The following is a 10897-nucleotide window of genomic DNA, read 5'->3' on the forward strand; positions in this document are numbered from 1 at the left end:
CACACACATACATACATACATACATACATACATACATACATACATACATATATATATATACACACACATATATAGAGATATAAATAAAGGCAAAAAAAAGTTGGAAGAGGAAATCAAAAGAAAAATTCGAAATGTATCTAAATTGTGTTATAGAGGAAGGAGGCGCAAAGGGAACAAAATTAATGGGTTTGGAAATAGACAGAACAAAGCAAACTGTTTAAATTTGTGTAATGGTGAGAAGCTGAGTTTAATGTATACGAACAATGTAAACTGCTCATTATGGGACTAAGAAACTCCAGATAGTTTATGTTTAACATTAGTAATAACTTAAACTGTTTAAAATTTGGGTAACAGTAAGAAGCTGAGCTCAATGTTGAGATATTTTAGACTGTGATTGTTAAAATGCTATACCGTGTACGGGCTCTGGGAAGTCGGGGGGAGGGAAGGGAGGGGGGGTTCTGGGGGGAGGGGGGAAATACAATATGTGTTAAATTCTAAAGTACATGATTCCACTTGTATACTGTAGCTTTTTAATGTTAGTGTTAAAATAGAACAAGCTGAATATATTGGAAGGTAATAGAAGTACACCGAAGGGAGGAGTTGAGTGAAAGAAGAAGGAGAGTGGAGAGGTTGAGAGAGAGGAGGAAGAGAAGGAAGGGAGGGAATGGATTAAGAGAGGGAGTGATAGAGGGGGGGAAAGTAGGTAGTAGAGGGGTATGTAAGAAGGAAGAATGAAAATTGGAGGGGGTTGAAAGAGGGTGTATGGTGGGCCAAGGAGGTATATTGGGCTTGTATTGTAGAGGGCAATTTCTATATAAGTGAGGGCTGTGTTTACTATTCAATGTTATATGCCCCGGTTATGCACAGTAAACATGTGATTGTATAGAATGGAATGGAAATAAAATTTTAAAAAAAAATCATGAACTTTCAACTGGGTGGGGAAAACCCAGGAAGCTGAGATTTATGTCTTCCCAGATGTTCCAACACATCTCTTAATAAATCGGAACTTTGAGCAATACTTTGCCATGGACTCTGATTTAATTTTGGATGTTATTTGAAACCCTGACAAACTGCTAAGGACCAGATGATTTTTAGTATGTGATGATATGTAAAATCATAGAACTCGAAGAGGGTGTTCCTTCTTTTTCACCTGACTGTATTTGATGATAACTCTTTTCAGGGCTCAGAATTTGTGACTGACCCAAGTCAACAAGTGAATTTAATGATTGAATGAATATTTGAATTTGGATCTTGGTAGTCAAATGAATCATAATGAATGTCAGAGGTTATTCTAGCATTGTGGCATTTTTGCTTTTCATTCATACTTTTTCTTTTTTCACACGTTTTGCAACTGTTTATAAAATTACATTTTTTAATTAAACTTATAGACAAAGAGGATGGCTATAACAGCACTCCGGATGACTGAGAATAACAAGCAACATTGAAAAGGAAAGCCAATCAAGCCAGAAATCAAAGTATTTTCCATTTCCCACTGATTAGGGGCAAAAGGCAGTTCCTCTTCCTCCTCACTGACTGGCTGCAGCTGCATGCTTTCCCCAAGCAAAGCCTCAGGACTCCTGCTGCAGCTGTGCTTCAGCCAAATCCTTGTCTGACAACTGACTGGAGCCATTGATCAACTCCCCTCCAGATGTGCCAGGAGGTGATTCATCTTCCTCTGAACTGACATCTGAAGCGTGATCTGGGAAAGCATCTGAAGGAGTCATCACAGGCAGACAGTAATACAGGCCTTGAACTGGGAGGAAGCAAACAGCTGCAATCAAAGCAAAACTAAACGGGATCACACATATTTTTGACCTCCTCAATAATATCAGTGGTGGAAAAGCTCCATAGATGTGCCTGTTGTGGGGAAAGCACAGATTGCAAATCACAACTGATTATGCATAAGATGATCCACACTGGAAAAAAGCCATATTAATGCTACAAATGTGACAAAAGCTTTTGTCAGAATAGTTCTCTTGTGGTTCATAGAAAGACCCATAGAGGACAAATGCCCTACTACTGCTCTCAATGTGGCAAATGCTTTCGCAAGCATGGCAATCTGGTGATATATCAGAGCAGTCACACCAGGGAGAAACCATGTGAGTGTACAGTTTGTGGAAAAAGATTCATTGCAAATTCCCACCTGGTGAGACACCAGAGGACTCACACAGGAGAGAAACCATATGAGTGTGCACAGTGTGGGAAAAGTTTCAGTCAGAATTCCGACCTGGTGAAACACCAGAGGACTCACACAGGAGAGAAACCTTATGAATGTCCAGAGTGTAAGAAAAGTTTCAGTTACTCTTCTGTGCTTGTGAAACACCAGAGGACACATACAGGAAAGAAACTATGAAAGGATCCAGATTGCAGGAATGATTTCCATATCAGGCCTTTATACCTTTATACACAAGGGAGAAACTTCAAATGTCCATCTATAGGGTTTCAGAAGTAAATCACCTCTTATTCAGGGGTGGGTTCCTGCCAGTTCTAACCTCTTCTATAGAACAGGTTCCACAAATCTACCGTGCCATTTAGAACCGGCTCCAGCTGCCTCCCCCTGCACCATGCTTGCCCCGCCCATCGCTCACTGATTTTTTTGGCAGCTGTCAAAAAAGCCAACACAGTTCTAGGCTACATAAACAGAGGGATAGAACCAAGATCACGTGAAGTGTTAATAGTACTTTATAATGCATTGGGAGGGCCACACTTGGAATACTGCATTCAGTTTCGGTCACCACGATGTAGAAAAGATGTGGAGACTCTACAAGAGTCGAGCAACAAAGAGAAGAGCTACAGAGAAGAGCAACAAAGGTGATTAGGGGACTAGAGACTAAAACATATGAAGAACGGTTGCAGGAACAGGATATGTCTAGTTTAATAGAAGGACTAGGGGAGACATGACAGCAGTGTTCCAATATCTCAGGGGTTGCCACAAAGAAGAGGGAGTCAAACTATTCTCCAAGGCACCTGAGGGTAGAACAAGAAGCAATGGGTGGAAACTAATCAAGGAGAGAAGCAACTTAGAACTCAGGAAAAATTTCCTGACAGTTAGAACAATAAATCAGTGGAACAGCTTGCCTCCAGAAGTTGTGAGTGCCCCAACACTGGAAGTCTTTAAGAAGATGTTGGGTAGCCATTTGGCTGAAACGGTATAAAGTTTCCTGCCTAGGCAGGGGGTTGGACTAGAAGAGAAGACCTCCAAGGTGCCTTTGAACTCTGCTATTTTATTGTATAATCATGCAGGACAAGGGAGTGTGGGAAATTATCATCCAGCCCACTCCCAGAAAATTAGATATCCTAGGAAATATTGAAAAGGCAGAATATTTCTCTGGATGTGAAAAGAAAGAAACATGTTTTAAGAGAGAGAATAGTTGCCTGTAGTTTCCTGTCCATCCCCACTTTGTCAATGGGCCATTGAGAAGGCCAGGCTAGTCACTTTACATAATAAAGACTTCACCAGCAGCTACAGCAGGAAAGCATGATAATATTGGCCCTTTACTCAACTGGCCACATGGCATCTGAGAACTCATCCATACCTGGATTCAAAACACAGCCTAGAGAGTAGCTCCTGCATGGTCCCATGGGTGTCTGACAATCAATCAGAATACATTTCTTACACAGTAACAGGAAACAGAGAGACTAAACAGGGTATAAAAAGCCTAGCAAGCCCCTTCTTCAGCCCTTCTCTTCTTCTCCACCAATATTAAAGCATGTGATCACCTTTTCTGTTCAGGACTCAAGCCATGTTGCCCTGTCCACCAATAAACCATCTTTCCAAGCAGCCTCCATTTCTCCAGTGTCTTTTTAGCAATAGCAATAGCAGTTAGACTTATATACCGCTTCATAGGGCTTTCAGCCCTCTCTAAGCGGTTTAGAGAGTCAGCATATTGCCCCAAACAATCCGGGTCCTCATTTTACCCACCTAGGAAGGATGGAAGGCTGAATCAAACTTGAGCCGGTGAGATTTGAACTGCAGAACTGCAGTCAGCTGAAGTAGCCTGCAGTGCTGCACTCTAACCGCTGCGCCACCTCGGCTAGTTTTTCCCCACTTGAAGTCCCAGAAGGACATTTCTTTGCTCAGGAGAAACTGCTTTTTTTGTACCTTAACGCTTTAGACCACATTAAGGAATTGTGGGTGCACTGAAAATGTTGGCAGCCTCCAGGAGATCTTCAACAGGTGGGAGGGGTGAAAGGTGTGCGGTTAGTAGGCCCAAGGCTTAGGTAAAAAAGCAATGTAAAATTTCACATGTAAAGGCTGTTTCACCTTGCAGATCAATCTGATGGAGATGACCTCCCTATTGAGTTGAGGAGAAAAGGGATCTTGGTTTTGATCACAGGGTTTCCAGCTTTATTAGCAACTCCTGTGTGCTCTTGATGATAGCAAGACTAAGATCCTGGCATATTTGTGGCATCTCCCTGGTGGCGGCAATGTGAGGAAAGCAATATACAATGGGAAATGGTTCATTTTTAAAAACACATTGTGTAAGAACCATCAATAACTTTTTACAAGGAAAAAATGAGTATTGTCAGGGTTGCTGTGATCATTATGGTAAGGCAAGACACAGTTGCCTCAAACTGTGCTTGAGCGTATAAGTTTATTAATACTGTAATAATAAAAATTGTGCGCACTCTGAAACGGCAGTAATCCCGGCAGCAACCCACCCCTGCCCTGGGTATGTGTAATTCAATGCAGAGAACGGCTAAGAGATAGGAGTCTTTAACTAACTGAGGGTCTGACACAGAAAAGAGGGGTCGACCTATTCCCCAAAGTGCCTGGAAGTAGGACAAAAAGTAACGGAGAATTATATATATATTTTTAAAAATCCTTCCTAGAATTGAGAGAGTCCCTGTGGGTGAATCCAATCAATCAGTGGAACAGCTTTGCCTCCAGGAATTGTGGGAGCTCCAACAATGGGATTTTCTAAAGAGGAGACTGCACAGCTGTTTGTGCAGAACCGTATCGGGTCTCCTGCTTGGAGAGGTGGTCCTTCCAACTCCCATTCCGTAATTCTGTCCGAACTTCAGGATCCTTTAAGACTCCGCACGTAGCGAAACTTCACGTGCTAAATAGTTTCACATTGCATGTAATCAGTGGAAACATCTGGCAGATGCCTGAGGCAGAGACAGGACAAGCCTGTTTTTCGACCTCCGACAACGAGACGGTGGCCAGATAGGCAGCATCCGCGATTATAAAGCCAACACAAGAGCGGCATCTGTCGGAGCTAAAACTGAAACCATCGAGTACTGTGTTGCTAGACAAGATGGGGGGGTGAGCGAGGAGACGCGCAAAGGAACTTCCTCTTCCGGATCACTCATGGGAGGAAGGTGGCGTGCAGAGTGTTATTTGTGCTCTTCCAAGGATTAAAGCATCAGCTGGAAGGTGAGTTGAGGACAAGTCGGAAGAGGGAGCAAGTTGGCCTGTTTGCTTCGGGTGCTGTCAACCCGTGAACATTTATGATGGTCGGAGCATCCCACCATCATGATCCCCATTTGTGACCCTCTCATCTAGTTTCTCATAGGCAAAGTCAGTGGGGGATACTGGCAAGAAGTCGTAGCCATGTGAAATTGCCTTTAACAAGCCACGGGGATTCGCCTAACAACTGCAAAGGGACAGATGTAAGTTGGGACTGTCAGGTGACATCATGCTTCCTGATCAGGCTGCTTAGTGAGACAAATGCCAGTCCCAAGCGTGAGGACTACTTGAATGGGGATGTCACCAGAGGGATTGTGGACAGTAGGACAGTATTTTCTGCCCTTATTTGGAGCTGAGGACTTCCATGGGTATAACTGGTGCTTCAAATCGTGCAGGGGTTTTAGGCATCATTTCATTAGTTAAAGCCCCCACATCTCTAAAGTTAGCTCAGAAGGTTTGACTTTAACCATCTTGGGACATTTTTCAGGCTAAAAACATGGATTTTTCCACATCTATACCTTTGTAGATCTGTGTACAGCTGTAGATTTCCCCTCTGTATGCTTATAGATATATAATAATCTATAATTATACAATTATAGATATTCTAAAATATCCACAGCACTTCCAGATATGTAGTCATGTGAAATACAAAAGTCCAACCTCTTTGAGATATATGGTTTTACATACAAAAATACAATAAAAATCATCCGGTCCTTAGCAATTCTTAAAAATGGGTAAATACAACCTCAGATGAACATATGGCATATTACATCATGTCACCATTTATTCTACAAAAGAAAAGACGAAATAGAGAAACCATGGGTGAAAACCCAACACTTTCTGATGTGGTCTAAGGTTTCCTACCTAAACAGGGGCGTTTCAGTTGAAGACCTCCAAGGTCCCTTCCAACTCCTATTCTGTTCTATTCTATTCTATTCTCACCTTTAGCAGCAGTAACTTCAAGTTTTCTGTATGACTTCATCAGTTTCTTGCATTGTTGTGGAGGGATTTTGGCCCACCCTTTACAACATCGCTTCAGTTCATTGAGGTTTGTGGGCATTTGTTTATGCCCAGATCTCTTGAGATCCCACTACAGCATTTCAATCAGATTGAGGTCTGGACTTTTGTGGATTTGCTGATAAGCTTGCAATCATTGTTCTGTTGCATAACCCGATGTTGGCCAAGCTTTAGCTGTTCTTTAGCTGTTGGACAGATGGCCTCACATTTGGCTCTAGAATACTGTAGTATAGAGAAGAGTTTATAGTCAACTAGAAAACTCCTACAACTTTGGCTTTTATAGAGGTAGTCACACTTGCTGATGATAATTTATCAAGAGCGCTTGATTAGCAGCATTTGGCTGCTACTTCGCCTTTTCATACCTATGGAAGCAGTAAGAGTGTCCTTAGTTTTTCACATTTTTTCTCTTCTCCATTTTGGCTTTCTTTTTGTAAACAAAAAAAATGACAGGTGTAATTTGTTTTTCATTTGAGGTTACATTTACCCATTTTTAAGAACTGCTAAGGACCAGGTGATTTTTCCTATGTGATGATATGTAAAATCATAGAACTCAAAAAGGGTGTTCCTTCTTTTTCACCTGACCATATTTGATGATAACCCTTTACAGGGCTCAGAATTTGTGACTGACCCAAGTCAACAAGTGAATTTAATGACTGAATGTGTATTTGATGTTGGTAGTCAAATGAATCATAATGAATGTAAGAGGTTATTCTAGCATTGTGGCATTTTTACTTTTCATTCATACTTTTTCTTTTTTCACACATTTTGCAACCGTTTATAAAGTTACATTTTCTTTGAAACTTATAGACAAAGAGGATGGCTATAACAGCACTCCGGATGACTGAGAATAACAAACAACATTGAAAAAGAAAGCAAATCAAGCCAGAAATCAAAGTTTTTTCCATTTCCTTCAAAAACCACACAATTCTTCTCTTTCCCGAGCAGGTGATAGAGAAAAAAGAGAAAATCAAGAAGAGATTTTGAGCTGGACAAAGTAGTGTGTGTGGAATTCAAGGATACATTACATGAAAGATCAAGGGAGATTATTTTTCCATTCAAAAAAGAGGGAAATACCTGGAAGTCAGTGGGGAGGAAATGATCAATTGGATAGTGATATAGGACAGAGAATAATGCAGGCCTCGCTCTGGGAGGAAGAAAATCGCCACTAAATCAAAGCATCACTAACCAAAGGATCATCCATATTTTTGACTTCCTCAGAAATATTGATCGCCCAGGAATTGGGTAGTCACATAGTATGCTGTGCCGCTCACGTACAGACACGTAACTCTGGTTTCGTGGGTTTTTTAATAATCCCCAGCAACTCCCTTCACCAAAACCCCAGAACAGTCCCAATTAAGTCCAGCAACAAACAGACCAATGCTAGTCTACAGTGCAACGGCCAAAGAGTACACAAGGCACCTGGACGTTTCCTCATCAAAATAAACCTACCAGGCAAAACTAAATCCACAATACAAGAGGATTCACGAGGCAAGGAATGTCCAGAGTTCACAAGGCACGAACAAATGAAGGCATGGTGTCAATGTAAAGTGAGGCAAGAGTCACACCAACCATAAAACACACAGCTAGGAAATGAGGACGTTCCCAGCATCGCTTCTCTCTTTGTGCTGTGCTAATTAGCCAGCTTCCGTTGCAGCCCTTAAAGAAGGGCGAGGCTTTCCCCTCGCGAGTAATCTGTCTGACCTCTGTTCCTGCCTTTTCTCTGCCTTGGATTAGGGGCAGAAGGGAGTTCTTCCTCACTGACTGGCTGCAGCTGCATGCTTTCCCCAAGCAAAGCCTCAGGACTCCTGCTGCAGCTGTGCTTCAGCCAAATCCTTGTCAGACAACTGACTGGAGCCATTGATCAACTCCCCTCCAGATGTGCCCGGAAGTGGTTCATCTTCCTCTGAACTGACATCTGAAGCGTGATCTGGGAAAGCATCTGAAGGAGTCATCACAGGCAGACAATAATACAGGCCTTGAACTGGGAGGAAGAAAACGGCTGCAATCAAAGCAAAACTAAACGGTATCACAGATATTTTTGATCCCCTCAATAATATCCGTGGTGGAAAAGCTCCATAGATGTGCCTGTTGTGTGGAAAGCACAGATTGCAAATCACAACTGATTATGTATAAGATGATAAAGAGGAAAAAAGCCATATTAAGGCTACGAATGTGACAAAAGCTTTTGTCAGAATAGTTCTCCTGTGGTTCATAGAAAGATCCACAGATGCCCTACAACTGCTCTCAATGTGGTAAATGCTTTCGCAAGCATGGCAATCTGGTGATACATCAGAATACTCACACCAGGGAGAAACCATGTGAGTGTCCAATTTGTGGGAAAAGTTTCATTACAAATTCCCACCTGGTGATACACCAGAGAACTCACACAGGAGACAAACCCTTTAAATGTACCGATTGTGGGAAACGTTTTGGTTACAATTTCACTTTGGTGAGACACCAGAGAACTCACTCAGGAGAGAAGCCCTTTGAATGTCCTGATTGTGCGAAACGTTTCAGTCAGAATTCCTACCTGGTAATACACCAGCGGATTCACACAGGAGAGAAACCTTATGAGTGTCCAGTTTGTGGAAAAAGTTTCCTTGCAAATTCTCACCTGGTGAGACACCAGAGGACTCATACTGGAGAGAAACCATATGAGTGTCCACAGTGCGGGAAAAGTTTCAGTCAGAATTCCAACCTGGTGAACCACCAGAGGACTCACACAGGAGAGAAACCCTTTGAATGTCTTGATTGTGGGAAAAGTTTTGGTTACCATTCAAATCTTGTGATACACCAGAGGACTCATACTGGAGAGAAACCCTTTGAATGTCCTCATTGTGGGAAAAGTTTCAGTGAGAATTCTCAACTACAGATACACCAGAGGATTCACACCGGAGAGAAACCCTTTGAATGTCCTGAATGTGGGAAAAGTTTCAGAAAGAATTCTGACCTAGTGAACCACCAGAGGACTCACACAGGAGAGAAACCTTATGAGTGTCCAGTTTGTGGAAGAAGATTCATTTCAAATTCCCACCTGGTGAAACACCAGAGGACTCACACAGGAGAGAAACCATATGAGTGTCCACAGTGTGGGAAAAGTTTCAGTCAGAATTCCAACCTGATGAATCACCAGAGCACTCACACAGGAGAGAAACCCTTTGAATGTCTTGAGTGTGGGAAAAGTTTCAGTTACCAATCTAATCTTGTGATACATCAAAGGACTCATACTGGAGAGAAACCCTTTGAATGTCCTGATTGTGGGAAACGTTTCAGTCTCAATTCCAGTCTAGTAATACACCAGAGGACACACACTGGAGAGAAACCCTTTGAATGTCCTGACTGTGGGAAATGTTTCATTCAGTATTCCAACCTGGTGATACATCAAAGGTCTCACACGGGAGAGAAGCCCTTTGAATGTCCTGAATGTGGGAAAAGTTTCATTCAGAATTCACACTTGGTGAGACACCAGAGGACTCACACAGGGGAGAAACCGTATGAATGCCCAGAGTGTAAGAAAAGTTTCAGTTACTCTTCTGTACTTGTGAGACACCGGAGGACACATACAGGAGAGAAACTATGAAAGGATCCAGATAGTGGGAATGATTTCGATATCAGGCCTAACATTTTAAGCCATGTACCTTTAAACACAAGGGAGAAATTTCAAATCTCCTTCTATAGTGTTTCAGAAGTAAATCACCTCTTATTCAGGGGTGAGTTCCTGCCAGTTCTAACCTCTCCTATATAACAGGTTCCACAAATCTACCGTGCCATTTAGAACCGGTTCCAGCTCCCTCCACCTGCCTGTCTGCACCACGCTTGCCCCGCCCGTCTCTCACTGATTGGCTGCCCTGCCCGTCCGCTAAGAATCCTATCTAAACCTTAAAGTCTTAAAGCTGTCAAGTTTGAACATCTCTGGGATTATTTTTCTAAAGGGTTAGGAGTGCAAGGATCTTGTAACTTGACAGCTTTAAGACTTGCGTGCTTCAAATGCCAGAGTTTCTGAGCCAACATTTTGGTTGCTTAGCAAGAGCATTGTTAAGTGAGTTTCACCACATTTTACAAGTTGGCCACGCCCACCCAGTCACATGATTGCCGAACCACTCCCACTTGGTCACATGGCTGGCAAGCCACTCCCACAAAGCAGGCCACACCTACAGGAGAGGTTCTAAACAAATTTGAAACCCAGCACTGCTCTTATTGCACACATGAGGCAAAGGTTGATGAGGTTAGAGAAGGCTTGAATTTCATTTCTATTTTTTAAAATATATTTTATTATTTACATATAAGTATATCGAACACAGTTTGACTGTCCTGGTGTTTCATCTGCCATAGAAACTAAAATGAAAGACAAATAACATATATACTACTTACACAATGCTAGTCTTATACAATTATTATTGATCAATGAATTCATTCTAATAGATAAATATAGATATATTTCAGGTCTACTTAGTCTAATTTTTTCAT

The 10897-nt window shown here is 42.0% G+C and overlaps 1 long non-coding RNA gene and 1 pseudogene across 1 annotated transcript; both read left to right on the forward strand.

The window, feature by feature from the left end:
* LOC116502461 overlaps positions 1 to 10362 on the forward strand; it is a 38607-nt pseudogene extending 28245 nt beyond the window's left edge.
* On the forward strand, positions 5282 to 7591 carry LOC116523857. Its single transcript, XR_004257160.1, has 2 exons — positions 5282 to 5380; positions 7238 to 7591. It is a non-coding gene; the product is annotated as an uncharacterized LOC116523857 (long non-coding RNA).
* Positions 10363 to 10897: the final 535 nt, after the last annotated feature.

Source organism: Thamnophis elegans, chromosome 2, assembly GCF_009769535.1.
Source record: "Thamnophis elegans isolate rThaEle1 chromosome 2, rThaEle1.pri, whole genome shotgun sequence".
NCBI classification, from domain to species: Eukaryota; Metazoa; Chordata; class Lepidosauria; order Squamata; family Colubridae; genus Thamnophis; species Thamnophis elegans.